Source organism: Capsicum annuum, chromosome 5 (genome assembly GCF_002878395.1).
Source record: "Capsicum annuum cultivar UCD-10X-F1 chromosome 5, UCD10Xv1.1, whole genome shotgun sequence".
Classification (NCBI taxonomy): domain Eukaryota; kingdom Viridiplantae; phylum Streptophyta; class Magnoliopsida; order Solanales; family Solanaceae; genus Capsicum; species Capsicum annuum.
Genome location: NC_061115.1, coordinates 105,440,631 through 105,463,413, shown reverse-complemented (window position 1 = coordinate 105,463,413; position 22,783 = coordinate 105,440,631). Strand labels below are relative to the sequence as shown.

Here is a 22,783-nt window from a genome sequence, read left to right as displayed (position 1 = left end):
CTGCATAACTGAGCAGTTTTTTTATTCGAACTCGAAATGGACTTCGACGGGGTGCTCGGAATTCGTTCGGAGTCCGATTTATGCAAACAAACTATGCAACCATACTAAATTCGATGTTACTGACGCGATGGCGATACCAGATTTTCCAGAAACATTCATTTTCACAAAATTGAACCCCGAGATCCGAAATCCCAATTTTCCAAATCGAGGGTTGAAATGAGATTTAAAAGCTGTAAAATCATAACAAACATGATAACACACTAAAATCAACATTTCGGATCTGCTGGAGAAGTCAGATTTCCATCCGAGGTCGTTTCAATCAAATGTGGATCCCACACCTATATTTCTAATTTTTCAACTTTCCGATCAATAGGTCGAAATGAGCTCGGGTGAACCAGGACCCAAACCAAAGGTCTACCTAGCCTAAAATCGATATTCCGAAGCTGCTGGCGTAGTCCGTTCGATCATCCATCGCACGGATCAAAATATAACCACATAAGTCCAAAATAAGGCTCTCAAAGCCATAAAAAACCACAGTATTGCATAAATGATACCAAAATGCATCAAAAATCATGTCAACCACTCCCATACCCCAGAAATACCATAATGAAACTACGGGGAAGGATAAAATAGTTAAATTACACAAAATCACAAATTTCACATATTTCATCAAATTTTTAGGTCGTTACATCATCCACCACTAAAAACCTAGTTCGTCCTCGAACTAAGGCAAGGAAATACCTGAATCAATGAAAAGTTGGGGATAGGAACTACGCATATCAGACTCAATCTCCCAAGTAATCACATCTACAGGTCAAAGTTGCCACTGGACCTGAACCACAAAGATCACTTTAGAGCACTGCCTAACATCTCTAGCCAAAATGGAAACTGGCTCTTCAACAAAGGACAACCGCTTATCTAACTGAATTGAATCTCAACGAATGACATGAGACTTGTCAAGAATATAGCAATGAATCATAAAAACATGAAAACTGGATGAACAACAGATAGATCAAGGGGTAAAGCCAACTCATAAGCCACATCACCAATAGTCCGAAGAATCTTAAACGGATCAATGTACCTGGGGCTAAGCTTGCCCCTCTTCCCAAACCTCATCACACCCTTCATGGGTGACACTCAAAGGAAAATACGATCACCAACACCAAAACTCAAGACACGAAGTCTACGATCAGCATAACACTTCTTCCTATTTTGGGCCGCTCTAAGTCTATTCTGAATGACCCGGACCCTATCCAAAGACTCATAAAGCAAGTCCGTACCTCGAGGTCTCACCTCTGAAACATCGAACCAACCTACTGGAGAGCGACAAAGCCTACCATACAACATCTCAAAAGGAGCCATATCAATACTGGAATGGTAGCTATTACTATGTGCAAACTATGCTAAAGCCAAATACTGCTTCCACTGGCCACCAAAATCCATCACGCACGCGCGGAGCATACTCCAAAACCTGGATAGTCCATTCTGGTTGGCCATCAGTCTGGGGTAAAATGCTGAACTAAGATCCACTCGAGTACCTAACTCATCCTGAAAAGTCTTTCAAAAGTGAGATGTGAACACATGACCTCGATATGAAATAATGGACACCGACACACCATGAAGATGCATAATCTCACGAATGTAGATACAGGCCAACCTTTCAGCACTAAATGAGACCTGAACCGGAATAAAATGAGCTGACTTAGTCTATCGATCCACGATGACCCAAACACTGTCAGAACCATGAGATGTACGCGGTAAACTAGTCACAAAGTCCATAGTGATGTATTCCCACTTCCACTCAGGAATGGGCAACCTCTGAAGTAAACTACCAAATCTCATATGCTTGACCTTCACCTGCTGACAACATAGGCAACAAGACACAAAATCTGCTATATCTAGCCTCATACCACCCCACTAGTAGTGCTGTCTTAAATCACGATACATCTTAGTCACATCTGGATGGATGGAATCTCTACAACAATGGGCCTCCTCCAAGATCAACCTAATTCGATCACCACTCTCAGCATACAAACTCAGCCATCAATCCTCAAAACTTCATCTGAATTAGGTGAGGCTTCCTTAGACTCTCCACTCAACATCTTATCTCGAATCAACCTCAACCCAATATCACCAAACAAATGAGCTCGAATCTGCTCCATCAAAGAGGGTCTAGGATCCACAAGTGCCAAAACACGCCCTGGTATTGAAATATCAAGCCTGACCATCAGATTAGCTAAAGACTGAACCTCCAAGGCCAATGACCTCTCCTGAGTCAAAGATGCACTAAGCTACCCATGCTAGCCGACTTCTAGCTCAAGGTATCCACAACCACATTAGCCTTTCCCTAATGGTAGAAAATAGTCAAGTCATAATCCTTAAGCAACTCAAGCCAACAATGCTGCCTCCTAAGAAGATCTCACTGATAAAGAATTACAAAAGGCTACGATGATCTGAGAAGATCTCACAATAGAATCCATACAAGTAGTGCCTCCAAACCTTCAAGGCAAACACAACTGCGTACAACTCCAAATCATGGGTAGGATAATTTCTCTCATGAGGATTCAATTGACAAGATGCATAAGTAATTACCTTGCCCTCCTGCATCAACACAACAGCTAACCCAACACCTGAAGAATCACAAAAGATAGTAAAGCCTACGCCCTCCTTAGGCAAAGCTAATATAGGAGCTGAAGTCAACAAATTCTTGAACTTCAGGAAGCTCGCCTCACAAGCTTCGGACCACTGAAAAAAATCTTCTTCTGGGTCAACTTAGTCAATGGAGCTGCAATGGATGAAGAACCCTCAACAAAACGTCGATAATACTCAGCCAAGCTAATAAAACTTTGAATTTCGGTGGGCGAAGTAGGTTTAGCCCAAATTACGAACCGCTGCAACCTTAGCTGGATCAATCATAATACCTCCTTAGTTACCACATGACCCAAGAAAGAAAATAGACACTAACCAAAACTCACACTTAGAGAACTTAGCATACAACTTCTTATCCCTCAATCTAAAGCACAATCCACAAATGCTCCTCTTGCTTAACCTCACTCTTGGAATAAACCAAGATATCATCTATAAATACCATAATAAAGGAGCCAATATACAGTCAAAACACTTATTTATCAACTCCATGAACAAGGCAGGGGAATTGGTCAACCCAAAAGACATGACCAAGAATTATAATGACTATATCAAGTCAGAAAAACTATTTTCGGAATATCCAAAGCTCTAATCCTCAACTGGTGATAACTAAACCATAATTCAATCTTCGAAAACACCACAGCGCCCTGAAGCTGATCAAACAAATCATCAATACGAGAAAGAGGATACTTATTCTTAACCATCACCTTGTTCAACTGCCGATAATCAATACATATCTGCATAGACCCATCCTTTCTCTTTACATACAAGACAGATGCACCCCAAGGTGAAACACTAGGTCGAATAAATCCCTTATCCAATAAATCCTATAACTGATCCTTCAGTTTCTTTTAACTCTGTTGGGGCCATCTTATAAGGAGGAATAGGAATGGGCTCGGTGCTCAACTCAACATCAATAATAAAATCAATATCTCAATTTGAAGGCATACTAGGAAAGTCTGCAGTGCACACGTCCATAACTCATGGGCAATATAGACAGAATCTAAGAAAGGAGGCGAAACAACACTTGTGTCATGAATATGGGCCAAGTAAGATAAACATCCCTTCTCAACCAATTTATGAGCCTGAACATAAGATATAACCGTCTTAGGACCCGAATTAAGTATACCCTTTCCAAGTTATCCTTGTCATACCAACTAAAGCTAAAGTCACAGTCCTAGCAAAATAATCTAAGACAACATAATAAGGAGCCAAACAATCCATATCCAAAATAACATCAAAATTGACCATATCTAACATAAGCAAGTCTACCAAAGTTTCACGTCCGGTAAAAGTCACAACACAAAATCGGTACACCCGATCCACCACTAAAGAATCACCTACCAAGGTAGATACACAAATAGGCATGGCAAGAGGCTCCCTAACAGAATCAAAACCCGAAGAAAAATATACAGACACATAGAAGAAAGTCGATCCAGGATCAAATAATAACATGCACGTCTGAAACAAATGGAACGGTATTTACGATCACAGTATCTGAAGCGTCCGCCTCAGATCTGACTGATATAGTGTAGGCTTGAGTGGCCCCATAACCACCAACATGGGCTTTACTATCTCTACCTCTAGCACCTTTGGTAGAATATCTACCTCTCACAGCTGAAATAAGGTTATCTCTAAACACGCGGCAAGAATAGTCCTCGGCCACATGGCCAATCTCATCACATTCATAACAACCTCTGCGACTAGTCTCAATAGGAAAAGGTACAACTAGGCCTGAACGGCCACCCTGAGTTGCTGGACTAGAAGATCCACCACCTGAACTCTGTAATGTCGCCTGTACTGGCCTACCATAGTATTCACGAGAACCACTAAAATTTCTGCCTCGAGAGGTCTGACTCCTGAACTCACCAAAATATCGCTCCTTCTTGGCGCCTCTCTGAGATGCACTAAAAATATCCTCTATAATCTTAGCATGATCCATAATACTCTAAAAAGAAGCCCCAAACACAACTATATGAATTGTAGCCAATAGAAGGGAGACAACCCAACCCTTCACAAACTTTTAAATCTTCTCAAACTCGGTGAAAATGCTATCTTAGAAATATCAAGATAGGGTACAAAAGCATGCCTTATACTAAAAAACTGTCATGGATCCCTGCTCCAAATTATCAAACTCATCCCACATATGATCTCTCAAACTAAAAGGTACAAATCTCCCCAAAAAGGCATCAACAAACTGATCCCATGACAAATCAGGAGTATTAATAAGCCTACAACCAACAAATGATATCCAATAATCTCTCACTGCATCTCTCAACTGATAAGAGGTATAAGCAACTCTATTTGCGTAAAAAGAGTGGAACACAACTCAGAATATAGGGTATGAAAGAATTTCGCATGATAAAGAATGAAACGAGGAAATTTTCCCAAAGACATCCTATAGCCTCTCAAAGATAGATACGGACGTCTGCGTACCAATTTGCGAGACTCTATTAGATATTCCATTCTTACACCATTGAGACCAATGAAACCTGGTTGCTTTGATACCAATTTGTCACGACCCAAAAATGAGGGTCATGATGACACTTGTTGTGGTGTACCTTGATAAGTAATTCTATCACCCAAACTGATACGAATAGAAAAAAAGATAGAAATACCCAAGGTAAGGCTTCTGGAATGAAGCCAAACCATATAAATAATCATAACAATGCGGAAAGAACTTATCCAAAACACCAATCATGCCCAAAATCAGGTGTCAATAGTGTAAGAACTACTAATACAATCCAAGAGTCAAATACATCAAAAAATAATCACAAAGGAATAATAACTGTCTTCGAACACTAATAAAGACATAACTAGTATAGAAAGATAGAGGTGAACTTCGGACGCATGAATGTCCAACCACTACCTTGGAAGCTCCAAAAACTGCCCGAATCAAGTAAGCTGAGGTGCACTCGAACTAGGACCTGCACCGAAAGGGCGCAGTAGGCATGGGTACGATCCACTTGTACTCAGTAGGTATCATAGGCCGACTAAGCAAAGTAGTAAATAAGGCATACAAAATATACACTATGGACACGTCACCTGCAATCAAAAAATATCCCACAATGGTAGCCCACACCGCTTGCACTAACATTTCTAATATATCTCACATATATTGCAAAAACACATCAAGATATAGAACACAAGTATAGATTATGTCACATATAAAATAGAGCAAGAGAGAATATGTAGATACAAGATCATTAAATACAAGTAAAGAAAGGTAAGACAAATACATAGATGACAAGTCAATAAGGCAATACAACACAACATAAACATAATAAATTAAGTGCAATGTATATGATAATGATGATGATGATGCACGAGGTTGTCGCACAACCTCCGGGATCATCGTACAATCCCGTATACACCTACGGAGCCAAAGCTTTCCGATATAGGACCTATGGGGGGTTCGTCAACCCATATACAATCCATATATCTCATATCTCCTTTTTGGCACATCCCTCGGAAAGGGTTTTATAAGGTGTTATAATATTTTTAAAAAGGTATTGCCAGTGTTTCTCAGATGTTGCCACGGTGGTACTAATATTTCATGAATGAGTATGATATGAAAATGTAATACTCACAACCAATCACAATAAGTATTTCCACAACCAACCATATGATATATTTCCACAATCAACCACAATAATACATTTCCACAACCACATGAGCCAATATTCACTTGTTATTTTCATTTCATCCATGAATTTTCACGTCTTATATGCCAGTAAAGTATATATATAATCACAATACACCCATGCCACCACATTAAACAATACAATACAATTACTCACATGTATTCAAGGCTATCAATGTGACATAGGACCCCACACAGTCAAACATATCACATAATATTTTAATTTCAACAATTACATCACATATAGGCCTCCACACAGGCACAACACATAGATAGCCATTTTTCATGATTAGTTCCCACCCTTAACATGCATTTTGTACCATCATTTACTACCCAGCCAAGTCTGAAGAGTTAAGCTATAACCTACCTCGAAAGTTGAGACCGGTCTGCTACACTTGAACCCAAGACCTTACTTTTCATGAACAATCCCGAACTCTACTAAAAATATTAAATATGAAATCTACGCATCAAAACAAAACCAACGACACCCATATTGACTACTTTTGGTTCGGACTTAAAACAGACCCTCAAAGTAGGTTTCCAAAAAAAGGGCAAAATTAGATATTTACTTCAAAAATATGTTTCCCATATTTTTAGGAACCTACAGCTGAAAACCCAAGTTAAACGAGTGAAAAACGGGGTTTAAATCGAAGAAAAACTATTTTTGAGCTTTACCGGGTAAAATTCTTGAAATCCAGGTTAAAATCAGGAGTCAGAGTTGTTTTGAAGGTTAAATTGATGAAAAACTACTAATTATAAGATAAAAATATTATTCAAGTGAAAGGGGATGAAATTTGGGTTTAAAATCATGCCCTAAAATTTTTGGGGTTTTGAGAAATTTATCAAGAAATTTCTAAGAAAAGGGTGAATTCTTACCTTAAATCTGTAATTAAAATAAAGAAATAGGTGTTAATCTAGCGTCTCAAGCTCTCACAAAATTCACTTTTAAGCTCCCAAAATATTTAGGGTTTAACTGTCAAGAGACAAGATGAAAAATGAGCAAAATGGGCCAAAAATGTGAAAAAGCTGCTATATATATTGTCGATTTTTCTGCATAACTGAGCAGTTTTTTTATTCGAACTCGAAATGGACTTCGATGGGGTGCTTGAAATTCATTCGGAGTCCGATTTATGCAAACGAACTATGCAACCATACTAAATTCGACGCTACTGACGCGATGGCGATACCAGATTTTCCAGAAACATTCGTTTTCACAAAATTGAACCCCGAGATCCGAAATCCCAATTTTCCAAATCGAGGGTTGAAATGAGATTTAAAAGCTGTAAAATCATAACAAAACATGATAACACACTAAAATCAACATTTCGGATCTGCTGGAGAAGTCAGATTTCCATCCGAGGTCGTTTCGATCAAATGTGGATCCCACACCCATATTTCTAGGACCCGAACCAAAGGTCTACCTAGACTAAAATCGATATTCCGGAGCTGCTGGCGTAGTCCGTTCGGTCATCCATCGCACGGATCAAAATATAACCACATAAGTTTAAAATAAGGCTCTCGAAGCCATCAAAAACCACAATATTGCATAAATGATACCAAAATGCATCAAAAATCATGTCAACCACTCCCACACCCCATAAATACCATAATACAACTATGAGGAGGGATAAAATAGTCAAATTACACAAAATCACAAATTTCACATATTTCATCAAATTTTTAGGTCGTTACAGTACTTAGCTTGTGTGAATTATCTTCCATGCTCATTGTCTCTTAACCTCTTAGTGTTCTTATATTTGTCATCTATTTATCGAGTACATTGGGAAATTTAAGTATGTTCATGATCACAAATCAGGAAAGATTATCGTTAAACTGAATGGTAGGCTCAACAATTATGGTGTCATTAGTCCCCGCTTTGATGTTGGAGTTAAGGAGATTGAAGGATGGACCGCAAAGTTATTGCCTTCTAAACAGGTATAATAACGTCTATCTTGCTGTGCATTTCATAAAATCAGTTTGTGGATTCATCTTTTTGATTCATACAGTGTGTGTTAAAAGAAGAAAGATGTATATATGCTTTTATTTCTTCTAAAAATGTATGGGAGGAATGTTTTAGCCCAAGCCCCTTTTAATTCCTTTAAGGTGCTAGATTTTTCAATTACTACGGAGTAAACTTGTTCTTATACCAGGCATAAACTCTTCATTCATAGAGTAAATTTGAAATCCCAATGCCTTGGGCAGCATCATGATTATTAATTTTCTTGGGTTAGGCTATGAGATAAAATATTTATATGAAGCTGGAACATCAACTTGACCTCTAATGTACTTTATTCATATATATGTTTATCTAAATTACTTAATACAAAAAATAAAAATGGTAGATTTTGTTATCTTGCCCTGTCTTGCACAAATTATCTGATCTTGAAAATATTTTAAATGAGCTTGCAGTTTGGATACATTGTACTGACCACCTCTATCGATATCATGGGCCACGAGGAGGCTAGAAGGAAAAATATTGGTGAAAGGTGCTTGGTTTCTTTTATTAAGATCCGTTGACAAGGATGAACGAACACTAAGTTTTGTTCTTCTTTAGACTTGATTCTAATTGAAATGGGTTCTTACTTCTGAGTTTTTCCTTCAATTGTTAATTGGGATATTAATGCATTTCTTGAGCAAGATTATCAGTATTGTAAACTTACATTTGATGAATATAAATTTTTGTTTGTCTATCAGTAATCCATCTTTAATAAGCTTTTTTGTATTAGTTGTAGCCAAGGTTCTTGATTGCATGAAAGTCCCTGCTTATGCTGCTCTAGATACGACAGTTAAATAGATTTGTTACTTAAATTTTGAACTGGATATGAACATCTTTATCTTAGCATTGTGATCTCCATAAGGCCTTGAGATTTGGAGGTAAGGTATTTGGTTTGATGGGAGCTCACAGGTGTTTTATATGGATAGGTTATTCTCAGGGGTTGGTTGTTTGTGGGGGTTGAAACTGGTTTGGTTGAGTGAGGATGGGAATTTCTTGGGTATGTAATTTGTGGTATTAGTGACCTAGTGGTGTAGTTTTGGAATGGTTTGAAGGAACAAATGGAATCAAAGCCCTAAAGGATTCTTCATACAAAGAAGCGGCTTCAAATACATCTATTGTAGATGTGGGATTAGCCAGCTTAACCAAAGGTTTGAGTTCAGGTTTTAAACCACTGATATAGCTTGCTACATAGTGAGCTCCATTCAGCAGAGGGTTGATTATCATCATATAGCCAATAAGTTCCTCGAATGTACGGTGATATTGTGCTACTGTTCCTTCCTGGACGAGTTTATTAACTCATCGACAATATCCTAGGGCCTGAGAGTGCCAAACCTCCTGCAGATCTCAGTACAAAACATCAACCAATTCACCCTTCCCCTGTGGTAAACCATGAAACTATCAAACCACACATCTTCTTGGTCACCAATATGCATCGAAGCAAACTCCAATTTCTCCTGGTCAGGTATGAGGTACTGTTAAAAAAAATATCCATATTTGCCCAACCAACTTCTTGGATTAACTCCATTAAATTTGGGAAAGTTGATTTTCGGTTTAGGAGTTCTAGAATTTACATCAGAGTCAGTGTGCACCAATAGGGGTCGGTAAGATCGAGGATGAGGAGTATGCGGGATTTTGGAAAATTGAAGGGCTAGAAAACAACGTAGCTAGAGAAAAAGTAAACCCATGACCAACAGAGTAAGTCGACGGAGTGACAAGTGACTGAAACCAAAGGGAACTTACTGTGGGCTACTTGACCTATTTCAGCAGCAGCTCGACTCGGAGAAGCTCCTGTTGGTGTGCCAATTGGGGTAGTATCGACTGATGATGGAGCTGGAAAAGATGGCAACCCTGGTATGCTCATGTTAGAGATGATGAATTCTAGATGTTTATTGGTTTCGTGAATCTCCTTGAGTTGTTCCTGGAAGTGATTTTGGTTTAATTCTAAAGATTCGAGACGCTTACTCGTGTCATCCAAGAACACCCCGAGCTGACTACAGATAGCTCTGGTGTCATCACGTAAAGTCTGAAATTCCAATGGTGGCGATAGGGCAGTAAGTGAGGGCAACAGTGGTGGCTCTAATGCCATTGTAACAAGTGGAATCTCTTGTTACCTAAATTAAGAAAGTTGAGAAAAGAGAGAAGAAAAGAGATTAATTTTTGAATTCTGATAATTTTCCAAATGAGCAATACAACAACTATTTAGGAAATGAGATCTCTAAAGAAGACTAAGACAAGTGTCTCTCTTCTAACAGAATTGAGGGACTTAATTATAATAAAAACTGGACTGAAATGCAATTCTAAACAAGCAGACTTATGAACTTAAAGGACTAAAAAATAATTCTTAAAACTATTAATTAAACAGTCACAAACTGATTTTGTGACATTGAGCTATAATTTTTTCAGCAGGAGTAGTATTATTGAAAATGTCCTTAGGTCTATGATGACATTCTCCCATCCGAAGATCAGTGTCTCTATTCTTGTTCGAAATACAGAATAGGAATATAACATGCCTTAATTTCTAAGGAGCTATGCAATATTGAGGCATGAACCAAGAAAGTTTGATCTTAAATAAGAAATACAACACGCCTTAGAAATTATTGAGGTACAATTCAATACAGAGACATGAACCAAAAAAAATTGATCTTAAATAAGAAACCATTTTGAAAGATGATTTCATGAGTGTTTATTCATTCTATCTTAGGAAGAGGAAAGAGCATGTCTTGTTTACCTTACAATGAGAAATTACAGTGCCAAGGGTTGTTAGTTGCCCTAGTGGTAAAACTCTCATCATGATCGACTTAGCCTTCTTCGTTCATCTCTAGGAAGGTTGCCCCTGTAACATGTCCCACCTGCCATGTTTTCTGAGACAATTTGTTAAAGGTGACACAAAAGTTTCAAAATAAAATTGTGGTGACTCAAGTTTTAATTGTTGAGTAGAGGTGACAAATATTAGATTAAGGATTAAGGAAGTTTGACTCATGTGTGGGTGTGGCACTCATTTTTTTTCTAAAAATTACACAAACCCATAACTTATGTTTCATTTATTACAAAAAATTCCATCTCCCTAAACATGATACATAAATCCCACTTTTTAAGTTTCTCTCTCTAAAAGTACATATACATAGAAATTCCTTTTTCTGTCACGATTTTTCCCCTAAAAAAAGGCTAGAATCAAGGGCCGGTTACCATGTTTGAAATTAGCCGTGTTTGAGTTCAACTGCTAGTCACTAGTATTCAATTTTAACTTAATCTTCTATTATCATTCTCAATTTTTAAGATCTGAGGTTAGTAATTTTTTTTCTTTAATTAACCAAAATTTTGGAGATTTTTGAATGAATAAATTGTTGCATGTTTAAATTAGTTAATTTTTTGGGTTTCTACTTTACCAAAATATAGTTTGGATATCTGGATTCTCCTTTTTGTCTTATCAAAATCGTCTATTTCAAGTACTAACTCAGTTAGAGCATACTGTACTAACAAATCCGGTAGTTAGGTTCGTTCCCGGAGTATTTGATTACGAGGAACCTAACTTTGTTGAAAATAGATCAAAACATCGTAACGACCCCATCAAGATGGGAAAGATTAACAAAGTTGCTACTGGAAATTTGAAAAAACAAATTGGAGAATCTTCAAGAAGATTCAAAAAAGATGCTGCACGGCCACATTTACCAAAGGTATTTCTGATTTTTCAATTTTGATTTTTTGTCCTGGATTTATTGTTTTTTTCAGTAACTTGATGTTTTCAAAATATTAATTAATAGGCAGTTATTGTTAGTTCTTATGTAGTTTTTGGGTTTATTCATAAGTTTGAAGTTATGTTAGAAGTTGCCTATTGTAACGCTCCGGGAGTATACCCTGGACGCCACACGGTGCTTACAGTCACAAGTGACCACAAGCTAACCCATGAGCTAGTACCCGCTGTGAGCACTGAATAAACTAATAATAAAGGGTACACATATGTGGAAAACAAAGTTAGATACGCCATAAGGTTTAAACATTTAAAAATATCTCTGAATTAATATGCCTAAAAAATAAATGTCTGAAAACAATACTGTAAAGACTGCCAATAACAACTGATAACTGACCAACTATGTGTAAGTGTCTGAAAGCCTCTAACTGGCTGACTGTGGAGTTGATGGGACAATTCCTCAACTAACTCCGACTGACTACTGAACTGAAATACTAAAATAAACATAAATGGTCCTCGAAATATGAGAACTCACCACTGCTGCTGTTGGTGCGCTGGGATGTCTAGGTACGGTTGAAAACCTGAGCGTCTGAACCTATGATATGAGACATCATAGCGCAAGAAATAGGCATGCGGTCAGTACTCTGAATGTACTGGTATGCTAAATGAGATTAGACTGATATGCATGACTCATATGCATAAATAATAACTGACTGAATAAATAGCATGAGATAACTGATGTATAGTATGTAAGGAGGCTGTAAAATATGAGAATGCATGACCAAACATATGACATGATACTAGGAGAGTCTGTAAACTGAAATACTGATACTGAACAACTAGTAACTGTATGCCATGGTCAAGTAAGCCTGAAACTGAACTCTGAACTGAATACTGGACTGAGACTGTGGGAGATATTATTTAACCGACATGCCCCAATAAAAGCTAATTGAGGACCAACCTGTGACCCTAGTTGGAAGGGTTTCAGTACCGTGCCACAGGTACTAACATTGGTTGCGTGGATCCACTAAAATAAAAACCCAAAGGACTAAAGAGTCACCCTCTACTGGCAGGTGCTCTAATAAGATATATGTTAACCCTCAACTGGCAGGTTAACCTCTCTAACCTATGTAGTTCTGGAATGCAAGGACTGCTACTAAAGGTCACACCCTCAACTGGCATGTGAGCCCCCATCCCTGAGTTCGTACGGTGCTAAATCCTGCTCCCAACTGAACTGACTCGGAATACTGAACTGATCTAAACTTAACTGATAGGATAACTGACTGAACTAATAATACTCATATATGCCTGAAAACTATTCTGAAAGTACTAACACTAAGTAAACAACTAAATTTTGGGTATTCACAACCCCCAGGACTCAATAACATTAACAGTAAAAGCATACCAAAGCTTCAAAAGCATAATAAGTAGTCATTCCTCAAAATTCATCTCTTAGGCATTTCATCAAACACTTGAAATTCATGAATTTAGGCATGGGAATGATTGAAACATGTGGGAATAACATAATCATAACACTAAAACCATACATTGGGGTATTTAACATGAAATTTTATGCTTTAAACGTGTAAAGGCTACTTTTTAACTAAAAACACTTGTACACATCATGCATAATCGAAATTCTCAAACGCTTCATGAAATTAACTCATTGTAAACATGTGAATTCATGATTTAGAACACAAAAATAGGTACTTGGACTCCATGGGGGAAAGGGCCCATGGATGAACATTTAACATACCTTAATTAAGGAATTTATGAAAGTTCTTGGTGATTTACTGAAGTTTGAGCTTGAATCTTGAAGGGGCTAAGGTTTCTTCTTGAGAGAGAGAAGTTTTCTTTTGAGAGATTTTGTGTAAAGGATGACCAAATATGCTTTTTGGGGCTTCAAATTCCGTGTTTTTATGTACTAGGGTGATGGGAAAAGACAAGACTACCCCTCTAAAATTAAAATTTGTAACTGAAATGCCGATAGAGCCCTCACCGCAATGCGCCAAGGCCTTCATCGCTATTCCACCGCGATGTGCCACAAGCGTGATGACTTGTTCTTTTGGAAATCCAAACGTGGTCACAACCTCGTCTGAAAAATCCAAAACTTACCCGAGACATGCTACTTACACCCTTGAACATGAATCAACTCAAAAACTTACTTCTCGGGGTCGAGAAGGTCACTTTCAAAATCATCGAAGTTAAGAGGAAAAAATAAAACTAAGTCTCCTACACTTAGCTAAATTTTCAAGTTCTAAGCCCCTTATACATGTACTATGGGCTGAATTAAGCTAAGACAAATACGGGTTGTTACAATATCTCCCCCTTGAGAACATTCATCCTCGAATGAGACTGATTAAGCAGAGAAATTCTGAGTTACTAAGATTACATGCTGAATATGCATAACTGAAAACATGATTATACGACTGAGTTTGAAACATGGTGACCGACTGAACTGATTCATGAATGCATGCAATAACATGAGGATGAACTCATGGCTAGAACTGAGAATGGAAAAGAGATAATCTAAGGAAAACTTTTACCTTGAGCTGAGTTCGAGTTTGCGGAGAAAAGGTGAGGGTAATTGGTACGCATTTCTGCTTCTGCTTCCTAAGTAGCTCCCTCAACAGACAGATTCCGGCAAAGACCTTTAACCAAGGGAACTTCTTTGTTCCTTAGTCTGCAAATATGGCGATCTAAGATTTCGATTGGAAGCTTTTCATAAGAAAAACTGTCCTGAACATCTGTACTTTCTAAAGGATTAACCACAGTTGGATCCCCAATACACTTCTTTAACAAGGACACATGGAACACTGGATGCACTGAAGCCAAATCTGCGGGCAGCTCAAGCTCATATGCTACCTTTCCAAATCAACTCAAGATCCTGTAAGGGCCTATATATCGGGGACTGAGTTTTCCCTTTTTGCCAAATCTCTTCACTCCCTTCATGGGAGAGATCTTCAAATATACCAAATCTCCAACCTCAAACTCAAGCTCTCTTTTCCTCCATCTGCTTAGGATTTCTGGCAGCTTTGGGTTGTCTTAAGCCTATCCCTAATCAAGTGAAATTTATCCAAAGCATCAAACAATGAATCTAGCCTTATCAATGCAATCTCACCTACCTCAAACCAACCAATAGGAGATATACATTTCCTCCCATAAAGAGACTCAAATGGAGCCATCTGAATACTAGAATGATAACTGTTATTGTAAGCAAACTCAATCAATGGCAAGTGATCATCCCAACTGCCCTTAAAGTCAATAACATAAGCTCTCAATATATCCTCTAAGGTCTGAATGGTTCTCTCTACCTGACCATCTATACGAGGATGAAAGGCCGTACTGATACGAACTTGGGTACCAAGACCCTTCTGAAAAGCCTTCCAAAAATAAGAGGTAAACTAAGTACCTCTATCTAAAATGATGGACAACGGGACTCCATGCAATCTAAATAACTCTTTAATATAGATCTTGGCATAATCCTCGGCTGAATAAGAAGTATGGACAGACAAGAAATAGGCTGATTTGGTCATTCTGCCAACAATAACCCAAATCGAATCGTGCTGGAGACGTGAATGAGGCATCCCTGTCATAAAATCCATGTTCACCTCTTCCCACTTTCAAGTGAGTATGATGAACTCCTGCATAGAACCACTAGGCCTTTGGTGTTCAACCTTAATCTGCTGACAATTAGCACACTTGGCTACAAACTCTGCAATATCCCTTTTCATACTGCTGCACCAATAAATTTCTCGCAAATCACGGTACATCTTAGTACCTCCTGGGTGAATAGAGTAATGTGCACCATGCGCTTCTACAAGAATTTACTACCTCAAACCATCTACACACGGCACACATAGTTTACCCTGGCAACGCAATGCGCCAACTCTCCCTTGGGAGAAAACCTTTAATTTTTTATATCTGACAGACTCCTTCAACTTAACTAGACTGGGGTCCCTATCTTACTTTTCTTTCACTTAGGCAACCAAAGAAGATTCCAAACTATTTTGAACCCATACACTACCCTCAGCTGAGTCAACCAAACAAACGCCTAATCTAGCTAACTGATGAACCTCCTGAACCAACTTCTTCTTATCATTCTCAACATGAGCCACACTACCTATACACAATCTACTAAGGGAATCTGCCACTACATTGGCCTTGCTCGAATGATATAAAATACTCATATCATAATCTTTCAACAATTCTAGCCACCTCTTCTAATGAAAATTTAGCTCTCCCTGTGAAAACACATACTGTAAACTTTTGTGATCTATGAACACATCAACATACACCCCATACAGATAATGCCTCTAAATTTTCAAGGCAAACACAACAACTGCTAACTCAAGATCATGGGTAGGATAATTCTTCTCATGGGGCTGAAGCTGTCTAGAGGCGTAGGCTATGACCTTACCTCTCTGTATCAGAAAACAACCCAAACCAACTCTGGAAGCATTACAGTAAACAACAAACCCATCTAAACCATCTGACAAGGTTAAAACTAGGGCTGAGATGAGTCGAGTGTACAACTCCTGAAAACTCTTTTCATAAGAATCCGACCACTGAAACTTGACTTTTTTTTTGAGTCAATCTAGACATGCGAGACGAAATAGACAAAAACTCTTCAATAAACCATCTGTAATAGCCAACCGAACCCAGGAAACTCCTGATATCTAATGGAGAAATGGGTCTGGACTAATTTCTCACTACTTTGATCTTTTGAGGGTTGACTCTAATACCATCACCAAAAATAATGTGGCCAAGGAAAGTTACTGTCTTAGCCAAAACTCTCACTTATTGAATTTAGCAAATAACTAATGGGCAAGAGTCTGCAATACTATTTTGAGGTATTTTGTATGATTATTTTCACTACGGGAATAGACAAGGGTGGTATCTATGAAGACTATGACAAACATTTCCAAGTACTGCTTGAACACTATGTTCATCAAGTCCATGAAAACTATTGGGGAATTTGTAAGACCAAAAGACATGACTAGGAATTTGAAGTGACCATACTGAGTTCTGAAAGCAATATTCAGAATGTCACATTCTCTGACTCTGAGCTAATGATAGCCGGATCTGAGGTCTATCTTAGAAAAGTAACTGGAACTCTAAAGTTGGCCGAACAAGTCATCAATTTTGGGGAGTGGATACTTAGTCTTGATTGTGACTTTGTTCAACTAACGGTTATCGATGCATATACAAATAAAATCGTCTTTCTTTTGCACGAAAAGGACTGGAGTGCCCCATGAGGAAACACTGGGCCTGATGAATCCCTTATCTAAGAGATCTTTCAACTGTTCTTTTAACTCCCTAAGCTCCGTTAGAGCCATTCTATAGGGTGTAATAGAGATAGACTAGGTATCTGGAAAGAGATCTATTCCAAAGTAAATTTCCCTTTTGGAAGAAACTCCGAGAAAATCTTCGGGAAAGACATTTGGAAATTCCCTCACTACTGAAACTGACTCGAGGTTTAGAGTCTCTAAACTAGAGTCTTTAACTCAAACAAGATGGTAGACACACCCTTTGGATATCATTTTCTTGCTCTAAGGTACGAAACAAGTTGACCCCTTAGTGCTGAGTACTACCCCTCTATTCTAGGACTGGTTCATCTAAAAACTAAAAATGAACAACTCTGTTTCTATAATTAACTTAATCATAGCATGAGTTGAGCCAATTCATGTTTAGAAAGGCCTCAAAATCCATCATCTCTAACTCTACAAGATCAATTGAAGTAACTTTCTGGGATATTGTGACCGAACAGTTCCTGTATACTTGCCTGGCTATAATAGAGACACCTACTGGGGTAGACACTGAAAAGGGTTCTGCTAAAGTCTTAGGACTGACACCAAAATTAACAGCTATATAAAGGGTTACAAAAGAAAGAGAAGCTCCAGGGTCTAACAAAGCATAAACATATAAATGAAAGACCTACAACGTACCAGTAACCACTTCAGGAGAATTTTTTTGATCCTGTCGAGACTAAAGTGCATACAATCTGTTTAGGAGCTGACCACTAGTGGCATTGGAAGTGGCACCCTGTGAAGTCAAGCGATAAATGAAACTAGGGGACGACTGGACTGACCTTGCTGACCACTCTGTGGGCAATCCCTGACCCTATGGCCTGGCTTGCCATACCCAAAGCATACACACTGCTAGCTCTACACACACACACTGATGGTTTTTACCATATTTCTGGCAAAGAGGATTTATAAGACCACTGTTCACACTTTTCTGGGGCTTAAGGCCTAGCACCTTATCCCGATTATCATTTTTGAACTTTGCCGCTGGCGCACTAGCTGAAGATGAAGTTGGGGCTGAAGATTTCTAACGGAATTGAGGATGGTTACTGCTCTCCAACCTTGGCTGAGTAAAATTAAAGCTACCTATTTTATCCCTCTTATTCTTTCTTTCTTTCTCCTTAAACTTCTGCTCCTCAATCTATTGAGCATGGACCATCAACCTAGATAAGTCCATCTCCTTAATTAACATCGTGATCCTGCACTCTTTGACCATACTATTAGCTACACCAAAGACAAACTTACTCACCCTAGACCTGTCATCAGACACCACATTAGGAGCATACCTGGTTAGCCGAGTAAATTTAAGAGAATACTCCTTGACACTCATTTTTCCCTACCTCAAATTACTAAAATCATGCACTTTAGCTTTCCATAACTCCAAGGGAAAGAACATATATAAAAGGACCATCGCAAACTCTACCCATTCAATAGGCCCTGCATCTGCCCCTCTATCTCCCTTTCACTGCTTATACCAGGTGTGAGCGACATCTTGTAACTGGTAAGTACCCAACTCTGCACTCTCACTAGAATTCACACCCATAATATCAATTACCTTCTGAACTATGTCGAGGAATTCCTACGGATCCTCATCAGACTAAGATCCCCAAAACAAAAAAGCATTCATTCGGGTAAAGTCCCAAATCCTACCAGCGGTGGTATTAGCTATCAGAACAGTTGGGACGGCAGCCGACTGAATATTCTGGGCTGCTACTGAGTGAGCTAAAATAGTGAATACAGCTCTGAATTTAGCATGGGAGACATGCTCGTTCAAGGGATATTCCTGAACAGGCGGAGGTGCAGGCTAATTCCCACTTCTCCTTCCGTTATTCTTTCTAGGAGGCATGTTCTATAAATAGAAAGAAGATTAAATTAGAAAGCGGGTTTAAATTGAGCTCATGCTCATTCACACGACATGAATACTGAAAGAAGGGAAACTTTTTCTAAAATGTCTTGTAGCTTCCTGCCCATAAGTGTGGCGCGCTTTACACCCATGCACAAGACTCAACTCAACGCAAATTTCAGACTTCCTAGGACACTTTAAAACCTTAGGCTCTGATACCAAGATTGTAACATCCCGGGAGTATACCCTGGATGCTGCACGTGCTTATAGTCACAAGTGACCACAAGCTAACTCATAAGCTGGTACCTACTGTGAGCACTGAACAAACTAATAATAAAGTGTACATATGTGTGGAAAAAAACTAGATATGCCATGATGTTTAAATATTTAAAAATATCTCTGAATTAATATTCTTGAAAAATAAATATTTGAAAATAATACTGTAAAGACTGCCAATAACAACTAATAACTGGCTAACTATCTGTAAGTGTCTGAAAGTCTCCAACTGACTGACTGTGCAGTTGATGGGATAAGTCCCCAACTAACTCCGGTTGACTACTGAACTGAATCACTAAAATTAACATAAATGGTCCTTGGAATATGAGGACTCACAACTGCTGTTGCTGGTGTGCTAGGATGTCTAGGTATGGTCGGGAACCTGAACGTCTGAACATATGATATAAGATATCATAGCACAAAAAATGAGTATACGGTCAGTACTCTGAATGTACTGGTATGCTAAATGAGGTTAGGCTGATATGCATGAAGAATAACTGACTGAATAAATAGCATGAGATAACTGATGTATAGTATGGGAGGAAACTGTAAAATCTGAGAATGCATGACCAATCATATTACATGATACTAGGATAGTCTGTAAATTGAAACACTAAAATACTGATACTGAACAACTAATAATTGTATGCCATAGTCAAGCAAGCCTGAAATTGAAATTTGAATTGAATACTGGACTGAGATTGTGGGAGCTATCACGTAACCGTCATGCCCCAATAAAAGCTAATTGAAGTCCAACCTGTGACCCCAATTGAAAGGGTGTCAGTACCGTACCACGGGTACTAACACTGGCTATGTGGATCCACTAAAATAAAATCCTGAAGGACTAAAGAGTCACCCTCTACTGGAAGGTGCTCTAGTGAGATATATGTCAACCCTCAACTGTCAGGTTAACCCTTTTAACCTATGCTGGCTACATAGTTCTGGAATGCAGGGACTGCTACTAAAGGTCACATCCTCAACAGGTAGGTGATCCCCATCCATGGGTTCGCACGAAACTAAATCCTACTCCTAACTAAACTAACTCGGACTATTGAACTGATCTAAACTTGATTGATAGGATAACTGACTGAACTAATAATACTTATATATGCCTGAAAATCATTAAGAAAGCACTAAGACTAAGTAAACAACTATATTTTGGGTATTCATAACCCCCAGGACTCGATAACATTAACAATAAAAGTATACCAAAGCTTCAAAAGTATAATAAGTAGTCATTGCTCAAAATTCATCTCTTAGGCATTTCATCAAACACTTGAAATTCATGAACTTAGGCATGAAAATGATTGAAACATGTGGGAATAACATAATCATAACACTAAACCATACGTTGGGGGATTTAACATGGAATTTTATGCTTTAAACGTGCAAAGGCTACTTTCTAACTAAAAACACTTGTAAACATCATGCATAATTGAAATTTCCAAATCCTTCATGAAATTAACTCATTGTAAACATGTGAATTCATGATTTAGAACATAAAAATAGGTACTTGAACTTCACGCGTGAAAAGGGCCCATGGATGAACATTTAACATACCTTAATTGAAGGATTTATAGAAGTTCTTGGTGATTTCTTAAAGTTTGGACTTGAATCTTAAAGGGTCTAGTGTTTGTTCTTGAGAGAAGGAGTTTTCTTTTGAGAGATTTTGTGTAAAATATGACCAAATATACTTTTGGGGGCTTCAAATACTGTGTTTTTATGGATTGGGGTGATGGGAAAAGACAAAACTGACCCTCTGAAATTAAAATTCATAACTGGAATGTTAATTGAGCTCTCACCACGATGCGCCAAGGCCTCCATCTCTATTCCACCGTGACGCGCCATAATTGCGGTGACTTACTATTTTGGAAATTTAAATTTAGTCTAAACCTTGTCCAAAAAATTCAAAACTTTACACCCCTGAACGTGAATCAACTCAAAAACTTACGTTTCGAGGTTGAAAAGGTCACTTTAGAAATCATCAAAGTTAAGAGGCCAAAAATAAAACTAAGTCTCCTACACTTAGCTAAATTTTCAGATTCTAAGCCCCTTGTTCATGCACTATGGGCCTAATTGAGCTAAGATAAATACGGGGTATTACACCGATGCAAATACAAAACAACTCTTTGTATATATTTGGTATATACATATTTGATGATGCATTTGGTTGAAATACAATGATATATATAGTTTATATACATATGTGGTTACTGGGTGTATATATTAGAAAGTATGTATGTGTTTTACTCATATATTATTCATTACAGGTTGTTGAACATATACATAAGTTCTTTTTGGGATTATGTTTTGTAATGTGTGTTTGAGGCAATGGACATTACATATGTATATGTAAAACATATACATAAGTTAAAATATTTTATTAAACTTGTAATGAAATTCCTAGTTCATATACATCATATTTTTATGTATATATTTTCAATTTTCTTATGCGTTTGACACATGGACATCACCTATGTATATGGCTAACATATACACAAGTTTTGATATGTTGTTAGATATGTAATGAAATGCCTAGTTGATATACATCATTTTTTTTGTATTGACCATATGTGAGCCTAGTTGTTAGATGACCATATAGGCTCATATATGATGTCTTTTTCATTTCCAATAAGGTCTAAAATACAGGATAAAAAATATCCCTGTGCATTCATTGCATTTTATATTTTAGGAGAGGTGTGGAGGTCGCGGATAAGGGTAGAAGGCTAGGGTGAGTGCATGAGTTATAGAAAGTAGTTAGGAGAGTCCTTGTTTTAGCCGGGTTAGTAATCGTAGGACTGTGTCAATAGGTAGCAGCTGCTAATCAGGAGATTTTGGGTGTGGTGGGTGGCTTTGGTCTGTGAGTGTAGGTTACTATTAGGCGGGTGTCATGTTTCATATTTCTTATTTCTTATTTCTTATTGCTTATGACTCTTAGTTCTTCTATTCCGCATTGCTCTGAGTTCTATTTTACTATTTCTCATTCTTTACTCCTGTTAAGCCACCCATCCTACTTCACATTTTATCACGACTTTGTTTACTGTTCTTTGTCTTGAGCCGAGGGTCTATCGAAAACAACCTTTCTACTTCTTCGGAGGTAGCGGTATGGACGACGTATATTTTACCCTCCCAGACCCCACTGTGTGGGAATACATTGGGCTTATTGTTGTTGTTGCATTTCGGTAGTTATTTCAACCACGAGTTTGGATCAGATATAAAGAATAATCTTGGTGAAGAAGTTCAAAATCTTTTCCATCAAATAATTTTTGCTTACATTCTAGACATGCCTCAGTGTGCTTTCAGGATCAGATTTCCAAATGCTTACTTATGCTTGAGATAGAGCAAGACACCCCGGTTGAAATTCACGTTTACGTGCAGGGAACTA

At 38.1% G+C, this 22,783-nt stretch overlaps 1 pseudogene; it reads left to right on the top strand.

Annotated features, from left to right (window-relative positions):
- Positions 1–8,796, top strand: part of LOC107852801 — a 14,183-nt pseudogene extending 5,387 nt beyond the window's left edge.
- The last annotated feature ends 13,987 nt before the right edge of the window (positions 8,797–22,783 follow it).